Below are 23,762 nucleotides of genomic sequence, written 5' to 3'. Positions count from 1 at the left end.
AAGTGTCTACTTTAAAAAAATGTACAGGTTTGGTAGGTTTCCCTAGGTACCGGCTGAGATAGATGCCAACATCCACCGCTAGGCACTTTGCAAGAAACAGCTGTTTTTCAATGTAACAATATGATATGTCCATGTTGCGTTTTGGGACGTTTCCTGTTGCGGGCACTAGGCCTACCCACACAAGTGAGGCAACATGTTTATCAGGAGACTTGGGGGAAGACAGAAAAGAAGAGCAAGTGTTATTGCCAATTGTCTTGCTCTACATTTATGCCTTCCAAGTGTAAGACAGTGTGCAAGAAAGAAGTCATTTTGAGAAATGCCCTGTAATTCACATGCTAGTATGGGGAGCCCCGAATTCAGAGATGTGCAAATAGCCACTGTTTCTAAACTCCGTATCTTGTGCCCATTTTGGAAATACATAGGTTTCCTTAATACCTATTTTGCATTCATATGGCATATTGCAGCCATATATGGCTATTCATTTGTTGTTCTGTCTACTATGGGTAAGTACAATAAGTAAACAGTAACCCACTCTCCTACTAATTCAATAAAGCAAGTTATTCTGAACAATAGCCTAAATAATATTCACACATTTATTAATCCAAACACAAGTATAAGTGCATATATATACATCATTTTTTCTAAAATAAATCAACAACCCCTATCCGCTCAACCACTCTTAAACAAACGGCCTTCACACATAAACATAGAACTACACACACAAACGACAATAGACTAATGACTACAAATAAGATGTACATATAGACAAAAACAAGACGCCGGAATGACAAACAATTATAGACACAATAATATTTCACAACTGCAAAGTATCAATCATCACAAATTTACATGTCAGATAAATGATGAATTAAGGCATCACATCCATATATATACTTCATAATTTCTCTCCAGTGATAAATTTGTCAATCAGTACATTGCACAATTAACGTAATTAGTATCACAAACGTCCGTCCTCATAATAGGCACATCAATTCGAGCTCTTGTGGCTACAACCAAAACATTTTTAGATGCTGCTTCTCATCAACAAAATTCCCTCTTCAATGAGTCAATAGTTACGAAGTCCGGTGCGTCTTGAATACAAGTTCTCATAAACAAGATGGCTTCATCAATTAATAAATCTTCCTAGCTGCCGAATGCTAGATGATCCTTTTTGACTTACTGAATTATCCGAGATGCCGGAACTGCATTTGATTTAATAAATCATCAGAGATGCCGGAACTGCTGACGCACGTTTCGGTGGACTTATGCTTTTAAATATGTTCATGATACTCACAGCCACCTTCATCAGGGCACTTAATCCAATATTGCACACTGCGTCATCTTTTTAATTCTGATGGTTATAAGCAAACCACAACAAGGACTTCCGCATGACAAGCTTGGCTATTTGTAGGAAAGTACCATCTTTCTTGGCATGTTATCCCCAATTTTACATGTATGTCAGTATGTTTTTGCCTGTCTCACTTGGATCCTGCTAGCCAGGACCCCAGTGCTCATAGTTTGTGGCCTGAATGTGCATACCTGTGTAGTGCCTAACTGCGTCAGTGAGGCTCTGCTAATCAAAACCTCAGTGCTTATGCTCTCTCTGCCTTTAAATTTGTCACTATAGGCTAGTGACCACTTTTACCAATTTCAATTGGCATACTGGAACACCCTTATAATTTCGTAGTATATGGTACCTAGGTACCCAGGGTATTGGGGTTCCAGGAGATCCCTGTGGGCTGCAGCATTTCTTTTGCCACCCATAGGGAGTTCAGACAAACCTTTTGCAGCCTGAGTGAAATGACTCACACATTTTCACTGCACTTAAGTAACTTATACGTCACCTATATGTCTAACCTTCACTTGCTGAAGGTTAGGTGCAAAGTTACTAAGTGTGAGGGCATCCTTGCACTAGCAAAGGTGCCCCCACAGAGTTCATGGCCATTTCCCCGGACTTTGTGAGTGCAGGGGCACAATTACACGCTTGCACTACATATAGGTCAATGCCTATATGTAGCTTCACAATAGTAACTCTGAATATGGCCATGTAACATGTCTAAGATCATGGAATTGTCCCCCCCCATTCCAAATTTGATATTGGGGAGCCGATTCCATGCATCCAGGGGCTCCACCATGGACCCCGGTACTGCCAAACCAGCTCTCTGGGGTTTTCTCTGCAGCTACCGCTGCTGCCACCCCATAGACAGGGTTCTGCCTTCCGGGGGTCTGGACAGCGCAGTCCCAGGAAGGCAGAACAAAGCATTTCCTCTGAGAGCAGGGTGTTACACCCTCTCTCTATGGAAATAGGTGTTAAAGGCTGGGGAGGGGTAGTCTCTCCCAGCCTCTGGAAATGCTTTGAAGGGCACAGATGGTGCCCTCCTTGCACTAGCCATTCTGTGTCGGTTTAAGGAACCCCCAGTCACTGCTCTGGTGCGAAACTGGACAAAGGAAAGGGGAGTGACCACTCCCCTGTCCATCACCACCCCAGGGGTGGTGCCCAGAGCTCCTCCAATGTGTCCCAGACCTCTGCCATCTTGTTTCCAGAGGTGTGAGGGCACTCTGGAGGTCTCTGAGTGGCCAGTGGCAGCAGGTGATGTCAGAGACCCCTCCTGATAGGTGCTTACCCGACTAGGTGGCCAATCCTCCTCTGTGCGCTATTCAGGGTCACCCCAGTGGGCTTTACCTCAGATTATGACTTGCAAGGATCCAGCAGGACTCCTCTGCACTTATCTCTTCGACTTCTGCCAAGGATCGACCGCTGACTGCTCCAGGACGCCTGCAAAAGTGCAACAAAGTAGCAAGAAGACTACCAGCGACATTGTAGCTCCTAATCCTGCCGGCTTTCTCGACTGTTTCCTAGTAGTGCATACTCTGGGGGCTGCCTGCCTTCATCTTGCACTGGAAGCCACAAAGAAATCTCCTGTGGGTCGACGGAATCTTCCCCCTGCTTCAGCAGGCACCAAACTTCAGCTTCACCGGTACTCTGGGTCCCCTCTCATCCTGACGAGTGTGGCCCCTGGAACACAGGTGGTGGACCCAAGTGACCCAGACTGTCCAGTGGTCCAACTGCGCAAATTTGGAGGAGGTACGTCCTTGCCTCCCCTCTCCAGACGGTAATCCTGTGCACCGCATGATCTGCAGCTACAAGGGCTTCTGTGCACATTTCTAAGAAATCTTGCATGCACAGCCGAGCCTAGGTCCCCAGCACTCTGTCCTGTGAGGCTCAGCTCCCTGAGTTGGTCTCCGGTGTCATGTGACCTCTGTTTGCAGTGTTGAGACGAATGCTGTGTTCAGACTTCTTGAACCCATGTTCAAGTACTTCTGTGGGTGCTTCCTTCCTGTCCGAGGGCTCGCTACGCTGCTGAGGGCCCCCTCTGTCTCCTCTCCCAAGTGGCAATATCCTGGTCCTTCCTGGGCCCGGGCAGCACCCTTTTTCTCCAACTGCGACTCTTGCAGCTAGCAAGGCTGGTTTGTAGTATTTTGCCAAGGTAACAACTCTGCATCCTTCAGCACACCGGGGGACATCTTCTGCATGAAGAAGAACTTCCAACCTCCTTCTATTGTTTCAAAACCTGTAGCTTCTTCCAACCGGAGGCAGCCATTTTTCACTTTCATCCAGGATTTAGTGGGCTCCTGCCCCCCCCGGACACTTTAGCGACTCTTGGACTTGGTCCCCTTCCTTTTCAGGTCTTCAGGTCCAGGAATCCATCTCCAGTGCTTTGCAGCCTGTTGTGATCCTTACACAATCCTTTATCATGACTTTAGTGTGTTTCTGGGGAAATAGTAGTACTTTACTCCTAGTTTCCAGGGTCTTGGGGTGGGGTATCTTTTACACCCTTAGTGGTTTCTTACACTCCCAGCAACCCTCTACACACTACACTAGCCTAGGGGTCCATTTGTGGTTCACATTCCACTTTCTTAGTATATGGTTTGTGTTGCCCCTAGGCCTATTGCACCGTGTTGTATCTTACAGTGTTTGCACTACTTTCTGACTGTTTTACTTACCTGATTTGGTTTGTTGTGTATATTTTGTGTATGTTACTTACCTCCTAAGGGAGTATATCCTCTGAGATATTTTTGGCACGTTGTCACTAAAAAAAGTACCTTTATTTTTAGTAACTATGAGTATTGTCTTTCTTATGATATAGTACCTATATGATATAAGTGGTATTGCATGAGCTTTGCATGTCTCCTAGTTCAGCCTTGGCTGCTCTGCTATAGCTACCTCTATCAGCCTAAGCTGCTAGAAGACTACTACACTCTACTAATAAGGGATAACTGGACCTGGCACAAGGTGCAAGTACCATTGGTACCCACTATAAGCCAGGCCAGCCTCCTACACTATTGCAGTCTTGTTATCCAAGTAGAGCAGATTGCAATAGTCGAGCATAGATGAGATCAATGCCAGAGCCACTTGCTTGTGTGCCAACAGGGAAATATAAGGAATCACCTTCCTAAGAGTCCTGATAATCTTAAAGCAGGTCAGTACTGTCTGATTGACCTGAAGGTCAAACAACAGGTTTTTGTCAACCAACACTCCAAGCTTTTTTGCCAGAGTGGGTAATATGCCTAACATTTTTCCACACCAGGAGTTGTTAGATATGGTCTTTGGCTTCCAAAAATCAAGACCTCCATCTTGTTGCCATTTAGTCTCAGATAGTTTTTGCCCATCCAGATGGCTACTTCCTGCATGCAGTTTTTAAAGTTGGTAGAAATGGCCTCTGTATCTTTGGTGATTAACACAATTGTTTGTGTGTCATCTGCATATGAGAGAGCCTCCAGCCTAAAAGACCTCATGAGCTTAGCCAGTGGGGAAACATATACATTGAATAATGTAGGGTTTGGGGAGGCACCCTGAGGGACCCCACATGCCAAGGTGATGGTCTCAGAACTAAAATGATTCACCAGTACCGTCTGCGAATTATCACCAAGAAAGGATGTAAGGAGCTTTAATGCTGAGTCTGTGATCCCCAATTTCTGCAGCCCTCCCACAAGCACCATCAGGGAGATGATGTTGCAGGATGCAGATAGATCCAAAACGTTCAGTGCAGCAGCCTGCAGTATATCAACCATGGTTTGAATGTTGTTAACAGCTGCAACAAATGCAGTTTTGGTGCCATGGTTACTCCTGAACCCAAAATGTGAAGCATCTAGCAGTTTCTGTTGTTCCAGATAGGCCATCAACTGTGAGTTCGGGTGCTTTTCAAGGATTCTCGTCGGGGTGGGCAGCAGTGAAATTGGACTGCAGTTTTTTAAATCAGTGGGTTCCAGGTTGGATTTTTAAAGAAGTGGCTCAACAGCAGTTCTTTCCCACAGTTGTGGGCACCATCCTGAGCATATGGCTTTATTCATATTTGTGGTGGAGCAATGGTCTTAGCTACCAATTGCAAAATTTGGTAGGGCAGATTTCAAAAGGAGAGCCTGACTTCATACTGACAAGATGAATATCCAGATGCTATTGGACTCTCTATGGTTCCCATAGTCTTTGACAGGGTTAACTCTGCCTGAATGTCCCCTAGGCATGGAGTAAGGGCATCATGTTCCTTATACATATTCAGGATTTTTGTATGAAAGAAACCCACCATTTGGTTACAGAAATCCTGACATCCCTCTATACTAAATGAGCCTAAGGGTGAGAAAAGCAGGTTTACCAGTTTGAAGAGATCTCTAGAAGAGTTAGGTGACTCAAGCTTATTGGTTTAGTAGAGAGATTTATCTTCCTTAATGGCAGTTTTGCATTCACCCACAACAGACTTGTGTAAGGCTCTTTTCTGCGGGTCATGGCTTTTATGTCAGGCCCATTCTTGGTGACAACACGCCTGTCTTAAAAGTCTGAGCCTCTCCAAAACCAAAGGGAAGTTGGCAACTTCCTCTGCGTATAGGTTTCCTGAATGGGCCCAACCATGTTAATGGCTGAAGTGAGCTGTGAGGAGAACTCTGCAGCTGCTAGTTCCATGTCCTCATGATACGGTTGCGTTTATTTAGTTCCTGAAATAAGGTGTGTTTATAATGTCCTTTCCAGTTTCTTTTAAGCATTTAATTATTCCCACTATTAGGATTCTCCTGTATATGAGGGTGAGAGTGAGAAGGGAACGGCATAATGGAAAGACCAGATTAGGTGTAGCACCTCAGGAACCTTAAGGCGAGAATCATTGGAGAAGATGCCATCCAATTTGTGGCCTACTCCGTGTGTAGGTGCAGTGACTAGTTGTGATAGTCCACAGCATATCATCAAATCCCTACATGCTGGGGAATCTTTGCATCTGTCATCTTCCAAATGGAAGTCAAAATAACCCAGCAACATGATGTTATGTTTCTCTAGGTAAAGGTTCAATTATGTGTGAGAACTCTGATATGAAAGCGGACCTGAGTCCAGGAGGTCTGTAAACTAGGATCCCAGCAAATGAGCTGGTAGGCAGTATTTTTATAGAGAAGTGTAGTGCTTCACAAGGGGTTAAAGTCTAAAAGAGGTTCCATGAAGCATGTATACTTGGTTTTCGGAATAATTGCCAACCATCTCTTTGTTCTGCCTATCCTGTCATGTCTGATGATATTAAAACCTGGGAGGATGGGGTCAACCAGGTCAGGACAAGCCAATTCCTTAGCTCAGGTTTCTGTTACAAAAACCCAGTCAGGATCATGTGTCAGAATGATGTCTGCGGCCTCTACTTTACTTTTGACCAGGGACCTGGCATTGATCAGGATTCCCATTCAGTTGGTCTTCCTAAGAGCAGTCACTTCCCCAGGGAGATGGGTCATAGAATTACTGAATGGGGCCATGGCTATACTAGAGATGAGTGCCAGAGGGGTGACCTTAAATTCACATGAGGGGCAGCTGCTGTTATGGCTGTGATAGACTTCATTGAATTAAAACAGAGAGGCGTCTCAGTGAACTACCAGAATTTTGCCAACTTAAGAGTTGCTCTCTGGAGTAGGCTTAGTCTGGGCCTTTTTTGACTGAAAAACTGCCAGAGGTTCTGGTGAAAGACACAGATGTGCTTTTCTGGTTTGCCCACTGCATGCATCTGCTGCAGGTCCATGTGCACATGTTTATTTTAAGGTCATTCTCCTAAGAGGAGAGTGAGAGTCTAGTTCACTGACTTGCTCGTGGTGAGGAGCAGCCACTGGAAGTGAGGCAACTGCTCATTTCTCTCTGCTCAATCAACTACTGAGAAAGATGTGGCAGACCAGAGAATGAGTGACGAGCCCCCAAGTGAGGTTAGCAATACTTGATTTTATTTTTTTACTGTATACTATATTTGTGGCACATCATGTTTAGTACCTACAGAATTGTAATAAATACTCTTTAATGGTAAAGTCAGATTTATTGTTACACTTTTGAAAATACCATTTTTAGAATGCTGACACTTTCCTTCTCTTAAGCCCTGTGTGCCTGCAGGCTGTCTTCAATACACGTCTGGACTGAGGTGACAGCTGGGATTGTGCATTCCCTCTAGACAGCCACACACAAAGGACTCTTAGGTGTGACTGATGGGCCATCAGCATCCGGGTGGGCCATCCTGGGTAGTGTAGGAATGAGGAGCTGACACCAGCACCTGAATAGGCAGTGTCCTGTCTCAACATAAATGGCTGCATACTCCCCTGCAGTGAATCTGCAGCCAGGACTGGAAGAAAGGACCTCTGTGCACTTCAGACACCATTCTTTGAAGTCACCCTCACTTCAAAGGTACGACTGGGTATAAGTACTGGACCTCTGACCCTACCAACTCTACACTATTGGACCTGTGAAGAACTCTTCCAGGAAGAAGGACTGATGTGCTGCTACAAGGACTAACACTCTGGACTGCTGCTCTGGAAGTACTGTGTTTCTGCTGTGCTTTCCTGCTGTCTGCTGCCATCTGGCTTGCTGAGGAAGGACTGGACCCATCTCACTTGAATCCAGAGTGATTCCAAGGGCTTGCAGGTTTTCCTCCTGTTCTCATAAACTCTCAGGGACATCAACAACTTTTTTTCATCCTGCAACAGCGCCTGGACTTTGTTTTCTGCAAGTCTTGCCCTGCCAAGTGGTGCCAATCCAGTCCTGGGCCCTTGGAAGTGGATATAAAGTGCTGCAACTGCCACAACCTGTGCATCAACGTTTTTGCACTGATCGGACCTAACACATCTCCATCAACGCTGGCACATTGCCGCTGCTGTGAGGATTGTGGACATCGCATTACCATTGCTGTTGATGCATCGTCCCTGCTGCGAGAATCGGGATCCCTGCATTATTTTCCTCGATGTTGATGCAACCCTGAACCAAGGTACTGTTTCGGCAGGCCAAAGCAGGTCCCTGTATCTGACCCACTCTCCATTGCGTTTGTCTTGAACTTTGGATTTGAACCAGTCTATAGCGGCCTCATAACCCCGGTTAGCGTTTATGCTTTTAAGCACTACAGTTTTATTTATTCTCTAAAAATCCATATCTCGACTTCTACTTATAGTATATTTGTTGTTTTGGTCTTGTTTTGTTCATTAAATTAAGCACTGTTTTTAGAACAAAGTGTGATATCTTTTTGTGTGGTGTTTTCACTATTTACTATTTGGAGTGTTGTACAAACACTTTACACATTGCCTCTTAAGTTAAGCCTGACTGCTCTGTGTCAAGCTACCAAAGGGTGAGCATAGGTTAATTTATGGTGTGTATCTGACTTGCCCTGACTAGAAATGTGGTTCCAGGTTGGACAAGGTGCATACCTCTGCAATCAGAAATCCATTTTCTAACACCACTTTCTTATGCCAGTCCTTTGTAGAATCATACCTTTGTGTAACTTACAACAGTTCAGGAAAAGTCAGACGTTTTGTCCTTGCTTTGAGAGTATTATATTTTGTTGCCTCAAGCAGTTGCCTAAGGCATTACCGTGCATTATGTACTGTAAAACATTCATCCCTGGCTGCAAAACAAGACATCATGATAATAACACTGCACAGGAGTGCTGCACTCGCCAGTCTAGAAGACATTGTATAGAACATTTTTAAATGGTTACGTCAAACCAATGTGTTAAATTATACCATGCATTCTTAGTATTAGCATACAGCAGATATGAACCCTTCTCACAACTTTCAAGAAGAAAATAATAACAATAAAGTTTTGCCTCAGAATCCATTCTGAAAAAAGAAGCACTAACATAAATCTATTGCGCATGAGGTCAGGACGCGGAAGGCCTTGAATGATCATGGCGCCTTTGTAAAGCTTCTTGACAGATATTTCAGTTTTATCCTGAACTAAAATTGATAGTGTTGCTAACCATATTCAGCAGACTAGACAGGCATGCTGGCCACTCACAAGAAACACGAAAGTCTGTTTGGTTAAACGAGCATAACAAGATGTTATTTTGTTACTTAGTAGTATATTGCTGCTTTCGGTCTTTAAATCACTGCAAATCCCATTCTGTGCAATATCGCCTACCAAGGTTTTCAAATGCATGTTATATTATATTCAGAAATCCAACAGTGCTCGGGCACATACTTCTTTCTCCTTGGCGTCTCCTTCAAATTTCAGGGATCCAGTAGGAAAACAAAATTTCTAAGCACTTATCTGAGCACAATATCTATCTTTCTTAGGCTCAAAGCACGCGGCCGATGTATTGTAAATATAAATCTACATCTGACTTTTATTCCTAAGGTGAAATAAACTCCGTTTGTTGCTCAAGTAAAGGGAACATAACTCTCAAACTCGACACTGAAAACATCTTAACTTATTCTGGTCAGGATCTGTCACCTGCAACTTGTTTACTGACTTTTCTCTTTTCTTTGCCGGTGCATCAGAAGTCAGTACTGTTAATTCTCAACAATGCACATCCTCGCACTGATTCTTTATTTAGTTCACTAAGGAAAAAAGGGAAATATTATAATTTTATGGGCCATACATTTGAACGAAATATCTGCTGAAAGATTTGAATAATGGAAATTGATGCTAGGTTGGCTGCATGTACAAATTTCAATATGTAACGAATTGTATTTCAACAGATGTTCTTATTTTCATTAAAGTAGATCGGCAAAGGTACATATCACCCGCTGGAAAAGTTTGTTGTATTTATTTTAATGCAATACTCTTGCAATACACTTTCAGGCATTTCTTATATTTCATTTGATCCGATAAGGACATAAAAAGAACAAATTATATTTATGAGATGTAAATTACCTTTGCTGCAAAATATATCATTTTTTTATAAATATTGATATGCAATATTTCCTGCACAGCTAAGACATGAATACGCCTTTGTATTGATCAAAGAAAGTGCCAATTATTTATTTTCAAAATGCCAAGCCCTGGTTTTTCACAATAGTATTTTATACTTGACTCAACCTGCTTTGTTTAAGCCCAAACATTATTAATATTTTTTCGACTTTAATGTTTTGTTTGCTGAGTGCTGCTGTGTTGTCGGAAATGTTTGACTTAAATCAGTGTTAAGTGAGAGCGATTGATTTACAAGATAATATGATTTAGAATTCATCACGATTTTTAGATATTATTAATTTTCATGTTTGCCAAATCTCATTATGTAAAGCAAATAAAAACTGGTCATGATAACAAAAAATGAGGCAATTTGGTATCCAGATACAATGGCCTAGGCTTTATTATATAAATAAAAGAAAGTGTCAGTATCTGCTTCAAAGAAACTCGAATGTTGCATCTTTTACAGAGGGAAATGTAAATAGGGAAGGCGAAGGTCGGCAGTAAGAAGGGAAAATAAGAGCAGAGGGCTTGTACACTGGAGGGTACAAGCTTAACTGTCTGAGAACGAAATCACTGGTGGAAACATCATAATGCAGGGTGGCCCATCACGTCCCGCCATGACCGATGAAGTTTAGTTATTTGACAGTTGTACACGTCATACCTTTAGTGCAACTGATCGTTAGTCACACTGTGCAGCCGGCTAGTAAACGCCCTCCCTGTAGCGGGCAACTGCAGTCCGAGCACCAAGCATTCTGAGAGTGATGAATCAGGCAATATCAATAGCATCTACCTGTGCCACCAGAGAAAGGGTTAAAAACAGGCGTGGCCTGTCCTTTAGGGCAGAGGGCCCACCCCCCCCCCACCTTTTGCCACTCATGAAGAGTGTCTGTCAGGCTGAACAAAGGTGAGCATGACAGACACTCTTCATGTTCAGGTCAGGCAGTCAGGATCAGACATGCGCGATTTGTGCAGACTCCTGGCTGCCTGAGCTGAACTTTGCTGGGCTGAGGAGGTCACAGCTCCTATGGACATGACCTCCTCGGCTCAGCAAAGGTGCCTCAAGGCCCTCCCCCGGGTGACAAGGCAAGCGTCACCCATTGACTTCGACCTGGGTGCTTCAGGTTTAAGCCCTGAAGCGCCCAGTGCGTGTGTCAATCAGTGACACTTTGTCACAGAGTGGGTGGGGTCAGCATTCTCACTAACCCCATCCTACTCAGTGACGAGGCTGGGACTGCTGCCTTCCCTCATTGGCCGACCTTCGTGAGTGCAGGGACGCCATTTTATGCATGCACTGGACATGGGTCACCACCTATGTCCAGCTTCATACTGGTAACTCCGAATATGGCCATGTTTGGTATCAAACATGTTGGAATCATGCCCAAAGGCTTTTGCAAGCATTGGTTTTATGTTTCCATGCACTCTGTGGGCCCTTTAGAGGATCACCAGTATTGCCATTACAGCCTTCTGAGGTTTTCCATGCACCTCCAGCTGCTGCCACATCACAGACAGGTTTCTGCCTTCCTGTTGCTTGAGCAGCTCAAAACCAGGAAGGCAAAACAGAGGATTTCCTTTGGGAGAGGGATGCTACACCCTCTCCCTATGGAAATATGTGTTACAAGCATGGAGGGGTAGCCTCCCAGAGCCTCTGGAAATTATTTGAAGGGCACAGATGGTGCCGTCCTTGCATAATCCAGTCTATACCAGTTCAGGGACCCCCAGACCAAGCTATGGCGCAAAACTGGAGAAATTAAATGAAAGGGGAGTGACCTCTCCCCTGTCCATCACCACCCCAGGGTAGTGCTCAGAGCTCCACCAGAGGGTCCCCGGGTTTTGCCATCTTGGATTCCAAGTTGGCAGGGAACTCTGGAGCATCTGAGTGGCCAGTGGCAGCAGGTGAAGTCAGAGCCCTCACCTGATAGGTGCTCACCTGTTAGCTAACCAATCCCCCTTTCAGGGCTATTTAGGGGGTGGTTGTTCAGATTCTGATTGCAAGACTCCAGCAGGAATCCTCTGCATCCTTTACTTCGCCGTCTTACTGATGAATGCATCTGGACCCTCCAGCAACTCTAGAAACTGCAACAACGAAGCAAAGACCTCTGCAAGATTTTAACTTAAGCTCCTGCCAGCAATTGCAACTGTTTCCAGGTCGTGCATCCTCTAAGGACTGTCTGTCTTCAGCCTGCACCAGAAGAACAAAGGAATCTCCATTGAAGTGAAGGAGTCACTTCCCTGCTTCAGCGAGCACCGCTCTGGAGCGACGACCAGTGGCTTGAGTCCTCTCTCCTGACAAGTGCTTGGAGCCAGCATAATTGGGTGGTGGACTGAAGTGGTCCTGATGGTCCTGATGTCCTACTGTCCAACTTTGGAGGCAGTAAGAGCTTGCCTCCCCACGCAAGACAGTACCCCCTTGCACCTCGTGTTTTGCAGTTGCCAAGGCTTGCTGCCACCTTTCCACAAACTTCTTCATGCACCGTGCATCCCCGGCCCCCAGCACTGTTTCCTGTGACACACGGCTTCCTGAGTGGTTCTCCCTGGCAGCGTGGGATCCCTTGGTGTAGTGCTGCATTGGCCTTCTTTTGTACCTTCTTTGCCCTCATGCTGTGGGACTCCTGTGCATGCTGCCGGGTCTTCTGAGGGCGTTCTGAGTTGCTGAGAGCCCCCTCTTGCTCCCCTTCCTGGGTAGAGTCAACCAGGTCCCTCCTGGTCCCGGGCAGCGCCATTTTCTCCTAACCGTGAGCTTTGCATGTGCCAAGGCTTGTTGGCACGTTCCAGAGATGCAAACCAGACTGCAATCATCCATCCGACGTGGGACATTATCTGCACCAACCAGGAACCCACATCGTTCTTCTTGGATGAAGTACTGACTGTTCTTCTTAAACGGTGGTTCTTCTTTTGCACCTTCATCCGGGTTATCAGGGGCTCTTGTTCTCCCTGGACTCTTCAGTGCTTCTTGGACTTGGTCCTCTTCTTCCACAGTTCTTCAGGTTGAGGAATCCATCATTAGTGTCTCACAGGCTCTTCTGGTTCTTGCATAATCTTCTTTCTTCAGTTCTCTTGTGTTCTAGGAAAGTTACTGTGATTTACTCCTGCTTTCCCGGGCTCTGAGGTGGGTTCTATTACTTACCTTTCATGTTTTCTAATACTATCAGCGCCCTTCTACACACTACGCTTGCCTAGGTAGGAAATCGACTTTCGCACATGCAAAAGTTGATTTCCACTTTCTTATTATATGGTTTGTGTTACCGCAGGCCCATTTCGAACTGTTGTGATTTTCACTATTTGCACTATTTTCTAACTGTTTTTACAGCTATTTCTGTGTATTTGTGTATTACTTACCTTCTAAGGGAGTATAGTCTCTATGGTATTTTGGCATTTGTGTCACCAAAATAAAGTACCTTTATTTTTGTAACACTGAGTATTTTCTTTCATGTGAGTGAGTACGGCGTGACTACAGTGGTATTGCATGTGTTTTGCATGTCTCCTAGTTAGGCCTTGGCTGCTCATCCACACTACCCCTAGAAACTCTGGCTTCTAGACACTGACTACATTTCACTAATAACCGATAACTGGACCTGGTATAAGGTGTAAGTACCTTTGATACCCACTACAAACCAGGCCAGCCTCCTACACAACAAGCGTTGCATTGGGCCCTGGTCCATCCACATCTGATCAGTCTTTTTTACCCAAGGGCCAGAGACTACAAAGGGGCAGAGGAAGGAACACAAGACGAGGATGGTACAGGAATAAGCACACTCCAGGCTTCTGCCAAACACAGAACCAGTATTATGAATGGTAGATGCCCAGTCATCTACTAAGGATTCTGAAATGTTAGAGGCTCAGTTTTCTATTAAGGATTCTGAAGCAGTCCACTTTTTCAATTTATCATCACATAATCTTAATTGTACTGAAATTGAAGTTTTAAGCCTGGGCTTATCCTTTGTTGCTACCAGACATAATGATCCTTTTATGACATAAATTGTATTGTATAAATTCTTCAGAGCTTTGAGACTGAAATATTTTTGTCCATTCTACACCGATTAATGAACATCAAGCTTTCACAGGTTTGCATTGTCCGTCGACCTTTTCTCCACCAACAAACCTCATGCCACAAGAACTGATAACCTTTGAAAATGTAGTCTTGGCTGAAGGGGAACAGGTTTTGAAACAAAATAGATATGTGAAATACAATTCTCCAAAATACAGCAAGCTGCCTTGGACTTGCTGGCTTGTCAAAAAGATATCATAATAAAGCAAGCAGACAAAGGGGGTAGCATTATTGTGCAAGATATAAGGGATTATGGTTCAGAAATAATGAGACAACTACTGAACCCTAGTCATTATCAGAGATTACCTGGGAATCACACTACATCTATCAGAAAAGAAATATTGACACTGACCTTGACAGGGTTACATGGACAGTGGGTGAGTCAGAAAGAATTTGACTACTTGAATAGAGATGATTATACTATACCAGCTTTTTATAAACTCCCTAAGATTCATAAAGATGAGAAAAAGCCCCCGGGACGACCTATTGTGGTGGGTTGCCAATGCGTTCTACAACCTCTAACTGAATATGTGGATTTTTTCATTAAACCATTTGTCACAATATTATGCAAGAAATAGTTTGGCAGTGATCACAAAAATAGAGGGACGGGAATTTGACCCTTTAAATGATATTTTGGTTACTATGGACATTGAAAGTCTTTACACCAACATTCAACAGAGGCTTTAGCATTCATTGCTACAACATTAGATATGAGACCATATCCCCATAATGTGCTTACTGACTTCATCAAAAATTGTGCCAGTATTGCCTTAGAGCATAATTTTGTTATGTTTGATGGGGAATTTTTTGGCCACATTAAGGGAGTGGCAATGAGAGCAATTTTTGCCTCAGATATTGCAAACCTCTATGTAGCCAAATTTGAAGAAAAAGTTATATACAGTGGAACCAATCCTTATTTGAACAACATGAAACATTGGATAAGATACATAGATGATGTTTTATTAATATGGCATGGCTCTATGACCCATCTTTTGGAATTCCAGAAGTGGCTTAATGTACAGAACACTAATCTTCATTTTACAATAGAATACAATCATTGGTCTATCAATTTTCTTGACTTGAAAATCTTCGATGAAGATGGTCATTTGTTTGTGAGTTTATATCCAAAACCAACTTCAAGGAATACTCTTCTCAAATACACTAGCCATCACCCTCGTAATTTGAAAGATAATCTCGCATTTGGACAGTTTTTACCTATTAGATGTAACTGTACTAAAAAAGATGATTATTTCAATGAAACAAAAGTATAGTGTTCTAAATTGGTCAATAGAGGGCATCCCTATTGATTGGTTAAAAGGTCATTGAAAAGAACATGGAATTATGACCATGAGGCCCTATTACAAGTGAAGGAGAAACAGTTTCGGTCTAAGCTCACATGTGTAGCGACCTTTGGTACAGAGTTTAATATGATCACACAAATTATCCTCAAAAATTGGCACTTGTTGAGTACAGGTCAGATTGATCAGGACAGACCCTTATTTGCTTTTAAAAGAGGCAGGAATTTGAGGAACCGATTGGTCCGAGCCTACAAAGATCCTGAACCAGTTTCACTGCACCAGGTTTGGAACCTGTTCTTGGGCGTTAACCATGTGGTAATTGCAATGCATGTGGCACAACTGAAATAGTGAACATATATAAGATTAATGATGGTAATTGGACTATCAAACACCATTCTAATTGTGGTTCTAAAAATGTGGTGTATTGTATTGAATGCGCATGTACATTATTGAACATTGGAAAAACTACCCACGACGTAAGGAAACATATTACACAACATCAGCCACGCATTGGATGCAAAGTACTGAATGCTCCTCTTGTTGAACACTATTTGAAAATGTCTCATGCACTGAATGCAATGAAATGGTTTGTGTTACAAGTTGTGAAATGCCCTAAGTGCAGACATGATGTGGGTCACCTGCTTACAAAACACAACAATAGATATATTTGAATAGCCAATACTGTGAAGGAAGGATTAAATCAACAGGTGGAATGGCAGGTGTTGGCAACTCTATGGTGTTTGACTGGTATCTTGATGGTATATGATTGTAGGGATGTACTGCAATTCTTCTTCTTCCTTGTTTGGATACCTTTTGGCTGTGGGGTTAAGAGGGTTGCATAAGGTGAGTGTGGGGACTCTGACTTTACATACTGGTAGTTAATTACTGGTAGTTTGCTTTCTTGAGTGAGATCCAGTACTTATGTGCTCCGGGGATGTGATCCTTTATGGGGCCCCATACAGAGGGCTCAGTATTAGGGCTTGAACTATTTGACCACTGAGGTAGGTTTGACTGCATAGCTGTTTGCAATAGGATCCACATTTACTTTGATGTTTGAGAGGCCTCTGGCTGATACAGGTTTGATTTGTTTTTCATATTGTTGCCCATTTATTGTATGGAATGTTTTGGACCAATTAGGAATTTGTTAGATGGTCTATCCTGATTAGATCTGATTAAAGATTCTCAGTTCCAAGATGGCCACCACAGTTTTGTGGACTGGTCATGTGATTTTTAAGTGGTAAGTCCTTCTAAGTGTTGGGTTAAGAGGGACTATTTGACCACCAAGGTAGTTATGACTCCATACCTGTGTTTAATAAGATCTGGATTCACTTTGATGTTTGAATGCATCATATTGTTGCCCATTTTTTGTATGAGATGTTAGGAGTGATCAGGAATTCGATAGGTTTGATGAACAATATTCTGTTCCAAGATGGCCCCCACAGTTGTGTGAATAGGTCATGTGATTTCTAAGGGGCTATGCCCTCCAGGCATTTGGTTAAAAGGGACTGTTTGTTTGCGTGCCTGAGCTTTATGACTGATTCAAGCCCAGTGGAAGTTTACGTATCTGTGGTGAAGTAAGTCATATTTGTGTCTAATGGATTTATGTTCTATAGTGACTCGAAGTTAAGTGTGTTTGTGGGAATCTGGTTAATGGATTGGCATTTATTTTGTCTTCTTGTAGATTACATCATCCTTTCTTTAGATTGGAGTAACTGACTAGCGGTAAGCTTGGTCCCGTGGGAGTCCTGCTACAGTACATCACATGTTAGAACATTACTCTTGACTTGGTATGTTTTTTGTTTAGTTGAATGTGCTGGATGAAAAGGATTAAGCAGTGCTGTTCTAGGAAGTTGACGTTGAAGCAAGTATTAATATGCTGTGTTGCTTTATTTTTGGAACTGGTTTCAGGTATGCTTGTGGGTATTCAACTTTTGTCAGTTGTTTGAGGAGCACTGGTTTGTGATTTTATTGTATTTTATGTATGCATATATGTATGTGTGTATGATGTTTGCATGTATATATATATATACAGTATATATATATATATATATATATTTATATGAATATACATGTATATAAATTTGGTGTTGCATATTATGACAATGTGAAAAATGCACGTTTTGCACTGAGGTTTATGTAGGCTTTTTTTTGGGGTGCCTTGTAAGTGGCTGATTCATTTGCATTTAGAGCGTGGTTTGGTATTCTGCTGCCTTTTAATGTTGTTAAGCGTTTTATTAATGCAGGTTTTTATTGTGTTGTAGTGCAACAATTATTGTGAATTAATCCACTTTGACACATTGTCCTGAGGATGGTCTCATGGACGGTTTGAGCCTTGGGAGACTGAACCGTCAACTTTATACTCTCCATGTTGCAATTCTCTGCATGAGCTGCTGGAGTCCCTTAGGAATTATTTCTGATTGTTTGAAAGACTGCATATAGGACTCAAACCTTTTGTAGTTGGAGAGTCAGGAGGGTGAGTGCTCTCTTTCTGTCCCTTGGATGTAAAGGGATTGTGGACTAGAGGGGTCACCAGTGCATTTGTATAAAAAACACAAAAAAACTCTTTGTTGCTTTGCTATATTGATAGATATATTATTAGCGAATACATAAAAATTCTTAATTTCCAAGAAATTAGTTACACACTGTTTGAAGATTTATTCATTTACAGAATTTGATCTATGGTTAATTACAACATTAGTAGTATTTAATATTGCTGAAATATTTGTATGCAAAAGATTTCTCCATGAACATTGTGTGCTTTACAGTCTAATTCTATTGAGATCATGTTTTTTTTTTTAAATAGCTATACGTTGATACAAGGTTTCCAGGTGGCAGTAGCACATCTCCCCCTTTCCTCAACAGGATGACATTTTATTCAGCTGTATAAGAAAGCCAAAGGCAGATAACCATGAAATTCAACCGTGATGTTTTTTTACGACATTCAATTAATAGGTACTTATAGCCTCATAACCATCCCAAAATATTTAGATTTAAAGTACCGAAGACTGCTGATGAAAAATATGTTGACTGAGATGCAGCCATTTCAGGAAATTTGCCTGCCTTCGAAATCTCCTAAGTCCTCCAGAAGGATGCAGTTGTCAGTTTGACCAGCTTTTCATGTATCAAAAGACAAAAAAATGTAAGGTGCTAAAGTTGTGATTATGGTCCATGCACTGGGTGGAGGCCAACCTTGAGTCATTACTGGAAAGGTGCAATGTTCAGGAAGACACATTGAGCAATTTCTTTCTCTTTCCAGGGGATTTCTCTGTTCACACTGTCACAGTTCACCCATTCTGCCACCAGAAATGGTGTTTTACTGATTTTTTGACTCTCAGTGCTGTGGGTGGCGAGCATGGTCAGTTAATGTACTTCCATTTCTGTGGCCACAATGCCTTGCCTCACATGATTTCCCTCCTTCTGCAGATGCTGCTAATGATTATGGGGAAGAGGCAGTCCTTTATCCTGACTGCTGCATTAGTACTTTTGTCCTTTCTTCTTTCTTCTGCTTTAGCTGACAGTGGAGATTAGCTTCCTTGTCTAAAACCTTATGCTTTGCTGCTTCCTTTGCTCCTGCAGTCATCTTATGTCAGGTGGTGTGTGACTGCTTGTAGTTGAATATATAGGGCTCCAGCATTTGGGATATTTCTTTGACTTAGCAAAGGAAGTCCAGCATTCCTTGAATTTCTCTAGCTTGGCTACATTATTCAAATTATTGGGTACATTTTCTCATAATGTGTTCCTTCATTGGTTGCTACCTATTGGTCAGAGATCCCTACCGTGTTCTCAACTACCTGATGGATTTGTTCCTGAAGGGTTTAAATTCATCTTTCATCAGATGTTGCAGATGATGTTGAAAGTCTACAGGACACACTGGGGTTCACTTACGCGCAAGACAATCGGCTTCAGGGTTATTTCACACGTGTATGGAAGTCCATTGCCCTTCCTGGAATCTTACCTAAGATTTAGAGCTTTGACAAGGGGATGCATTTTGAGCCTCTTGACCAGGCTAGCTTATAATTTTTGTCACTTCAAGTGGCGTTCCTTTCATCATTATATCTTCAAGGTGATTGGGTGATTTACAAGGCCTGATGTGTTTGATCTATACATAAAATTCCTGTAGTATAGTAGTTTTTCTTTGTGGGAAACAGTTTGTTATTAAGGCTGTATTTCAGTACCATTTGGAAGAAGAAATTGTGCTATAAATGTTTGTTCTGGTTAAAATGGCAGAGCAGAAGGATAGCCTGCACAATTTGTGGAGGGCTCTTCTGATGTATTTCTGTCACATAGCATTCCTCCATAAGGCTAACACCATGTTTGTCACTTTTGAGCAAGCTGAACAATGAAAAGAGCATGTAGTTCTACTATCAGCACTTGGTTTTAGTTGGCTATGACCTAGCTAAAGGAGGTCTTGATGGTCCTCTCCCTCCAGGTATGCACAGTCATCCAGGGATGTGAAGCTTCCTGAGTAGATAAGAACACAGTAAACTGTGGAAGGTAACCACCTCATCCTTTCATACACCTTTATGTAGCATTATCAGTTGACCTTATTATCTCATCACTTTGCTCTTCCTTCAGGGAGGTTGTGTGTGGTTTGTTCTTTATGTTACTGTACCTCCTTCTGTTAGATATATTTGTGTTTGCAGAATCATTCATTCATGAGTGTCATCTTTCATAACTGCCATGACATAGTATTGTTGTATTACAATGCCTGGAGTATGCTTACTAAAATCTCACTGTGTAATGACTAGGGAGAGGAAGAAGGAATAAGTAGTAAGAAGTTTTCTTCACGTAATCTTGCTTGACTATCGCCTACCATCTCATCTTGTTCATGCTTATGGTTTCTGATTATTCAGGAAGTGGTGTTCCTTGGACAAGTGATTTTGGGGAAAAGAGGAATAAAATGGAAAGAAATGTTGCCACCCCACAACATGGAGAGGGGCGTCTTTAAAATGGTTGGATTGTGGAGGATCATCTCAACCTATTAGGACTACTTGAAGAAGACATTGACTTGAAGTAATGAAGACTATTGGAATGTAATTGGATGCTAATGAACATTCTAGTAAAGTGCATAAGGAAATTCTCATAATGCTTATCTGTACAAGTTGAAGTATCCGCAAAGTCTACCAATAAGCTAACCACAGAGAATCTTCATTTTATCTGCTTCTGAAATTATACTCTTAAATCAATTCTTAAAAAACACAAAAATACAGTAACTATTCTTGCCTTATTGGAATGGAAATCATTGGTTTCCAGAGCAATTAAAATAGCATCAGACACAAAAATGTGCTTAATTTTTCAGGCTTAACATTTGTAAAAGTATTTAATTGTTAGCGAACCATTTTATCTGTGCTATCAATCACCCCAAATTCAATTGAGAATGTTAATATGGTTTTAATTAGAATTTAATGAGATCATAATTCAAAAAAGCCTATCACGCTATTTTATTTAAACCCTATTCCAGGTTTTATATCATGTCAAATAATGTAACCTTTCCTTGCACAAGAGAGACACACATATTGAAAATAAGGACTGTTGATATTATGGTTAAGGAATACAAGCATGGCTATAAATGAAGGGATATGATTTTTGAGAATTGTTTTGCCAGGGCATCATATTAACGAATGAGTGTTGAATATGCATTGGCTCATGCTTTCTAGTGCTTGCCTCTTTGTTTTGCATCTCTGGCAATAGGAAAACATATTCAGGCACATTTCTTTCCTGGTGCAATACCACACATAGGGGAAGAATTCTCAATACTTTGTGCTGCCACACGGTTATGCAAAGTGACTGATAGCAGCACAAAGGGCCTCGTGTTCAAGGAAATGTCAGAGCATGGAGCTGCACCAAATTTGTCAGCGCTGTGCTCCAACATTTAAAAAATAGGAATGTGCCGTATTTACAACAATACAGCGCACCCCTGTGTGTTCCCCAGTGCTGGTGCTAAAACTAGCACGAATGCAGCCAACCTTGCACCATGGTGCAAGTGTGTCTGCTTTGCAGGGGATAATTGTTTATGTGCAGGAAATGACACCTTCCAGCACATAAACAATCATTAATGGCTATTGCTCTTTCTATGTGTGCTACAGAATGCAGTCCACATATAAAAAGCAAAAACGAGCAGAAATAAAAGTATTTCTTCTCGTTGTGCCACTCTAGTGCAACCCCTGGGGTGGTGCTAGTTTTTGGTGCTGCCTTAGGTTTACGATTTCACACAAAGTGGCTTAGTGCCGCCTTGTAAATATGGAAAAGGGCACAGCGCCATTGGAGCATCGCTGAAAGTGATATTCCGGTGGTGCTAAGGCTTGTAAATGAACCCCAAAGTATTTAAAAATTATTTACTTTCTTGTGTAAAATGTTTTGTGCTGAAAAGTAGCCTTTTAGGTCAGTGGTTCCAAACCTTTTGATTTCTGTGGACCCACACTTTAAGATTAATGGAACCCTGACCCCCACTGAATCATCCTTAGAATCCGGGGATCCCCGTCTGAGTCATTACTGGAAGCTGGGAACCAAATTTGTCAATATTTGTTAATATTTTTTAATTTTCTAGGCTCTCGCGGACCCCCTGAGAAGGCTTCGCGGACCCCCAGTGGTCCCCGGACCACAGGTTGGGAACCACTGCTTTAGGTAATCTAAATAGTAATGTGCTCTAGTTTCCGCTACTTTGCAACGAGGGGGATACATGAGTATCTCCCTGCTACCACACATGGTTTTGGATATTGTATATGTACTGCACTGTTCAGCGCAATCCAATGTAAGAAATGATTTAAACTATGTTAAAGCATTTTGTACAGGAAGGGTACCCTTTCACTGCAAAAGCTATGCTACATAACACACAGCTACCACTGCACTATAGTTCAAAGTTGTGTGTATGGCGTTAAGCAACTCGCTGTAAGGCCACCACTGGTGCAGAAAGTATCAGCACCATACTGTTGTAGATATGGCTCTGTGATGCACTGTCTCTCTAACACAATGCAGCACAGCAGTCTTGATTGCTACGCTGCATTGTGCTATTTTTGTATTATATATACCACCTAATCTTGAAATACTTGCTTGTTTTCACTGGAAAGCAGAACCTATCTGTGAGAAACTGGGTTGTTGGTTAAGGTGAGTGAAACCCTACTAAAGCACCAGTCACAATCCTTGTAGTGGTGAACTACAAAGAGTTGTTAAATTAACCTGTGCTTAATTCTGATAATTTAGCCAAAAGGAAGGGGTCTACCCAATAACCCCACTATACCTGGGTAACAATGAATACTTTGGCACAAAACCAGAAATGCTTAATTTAGAGGGAATGTGAAAAGAGTTATTGCAGAACTTAAACAGTAATAAATCACAAAACAAGAAAATCTCACTATCATTAATTAAAAAGGATTGAAAGTTGTTAAACTGTTTGACAATGAGCATGATAAAAAGACAATCAGTAGAACAAGAATTATGAATTTTTAAAAGTTTAAGGTGAAAATTAGCACCGAAAAGATCAAAGCCCCAACCACGAACAAAAAGGTCTAGATGTATCAAGCGTTTTTTGCATTCGCAAACAGTGCGAATGGCAGTTTTCGAATGCAAAAATGCCTTTCAGTATGTATGAAAGGCATTCGCTATGCAATTTTAAGGAATCGCTAAAATAGCGATTCCTTAAAATTGCAAACCCATTTAAAGAATCGCAAATTGCGATTCTCTAAATAAGAAATCGCAAATAAGGAATCCTTATTTGCGATTTCTAAACCACATGTATCAAGCTTTTCCTTAATGCAAATTGGGCATTAAGGAATCGCTATTACCACCAAGTTGAACTTGGTGGTAAACATGTGCACATTTTAAAAATGCATATAAAATGCATTTTTAAAATTGACATGCCCCTTTGGCATGTGTGCAACTTATATGTCCTTAAAAAAATTCTTGGGGTGCAGCAGAGGGGGCCTTAGGCCCCCAGCACCCTGGGTTTTGCATTTCCCAAATTTGCGAATTCCAGTTAGGAATTCGCAAATTTGGGAAATGCAAAAAATTTGCAAATATGGGCCTGCAGGCCCATAGGTACAAGTGGGTCCGGTATTGCAATTTGCGATTTGGTAATAGCATTTGTGATTTTTAAGAAATTGCTATTACCGAATTGCAAATATGATACATACCATTTTGCGATTCAGAAATAGCGATTTCTTAAAAATTACTATTAGAGAATTGCAAAATGGTTTGTTGATACATCTAGCCCTTAGTCACCCGAAATCAGGACAATGCTGAA

The sequence above is a fragment of the Pleurodeles waltl genome, chromosome 1_1 (genome assembly GCF_031143425.1).
Source record: "Pleurodeles waltl isolate 20211129_DDA chromosome 1_1, aPleWal1.hap1.20221129, whole genome shotgun sequence".
NCBI classification, from domain to species: Eukaryota; Metazoa; Chordata; class Amphibia; order Caudata; family Salamandridae; genus Pleurodeles; species Pleurodeles waltl.
Note: the sequence above shows the minus strand (reverse complement) of the source record.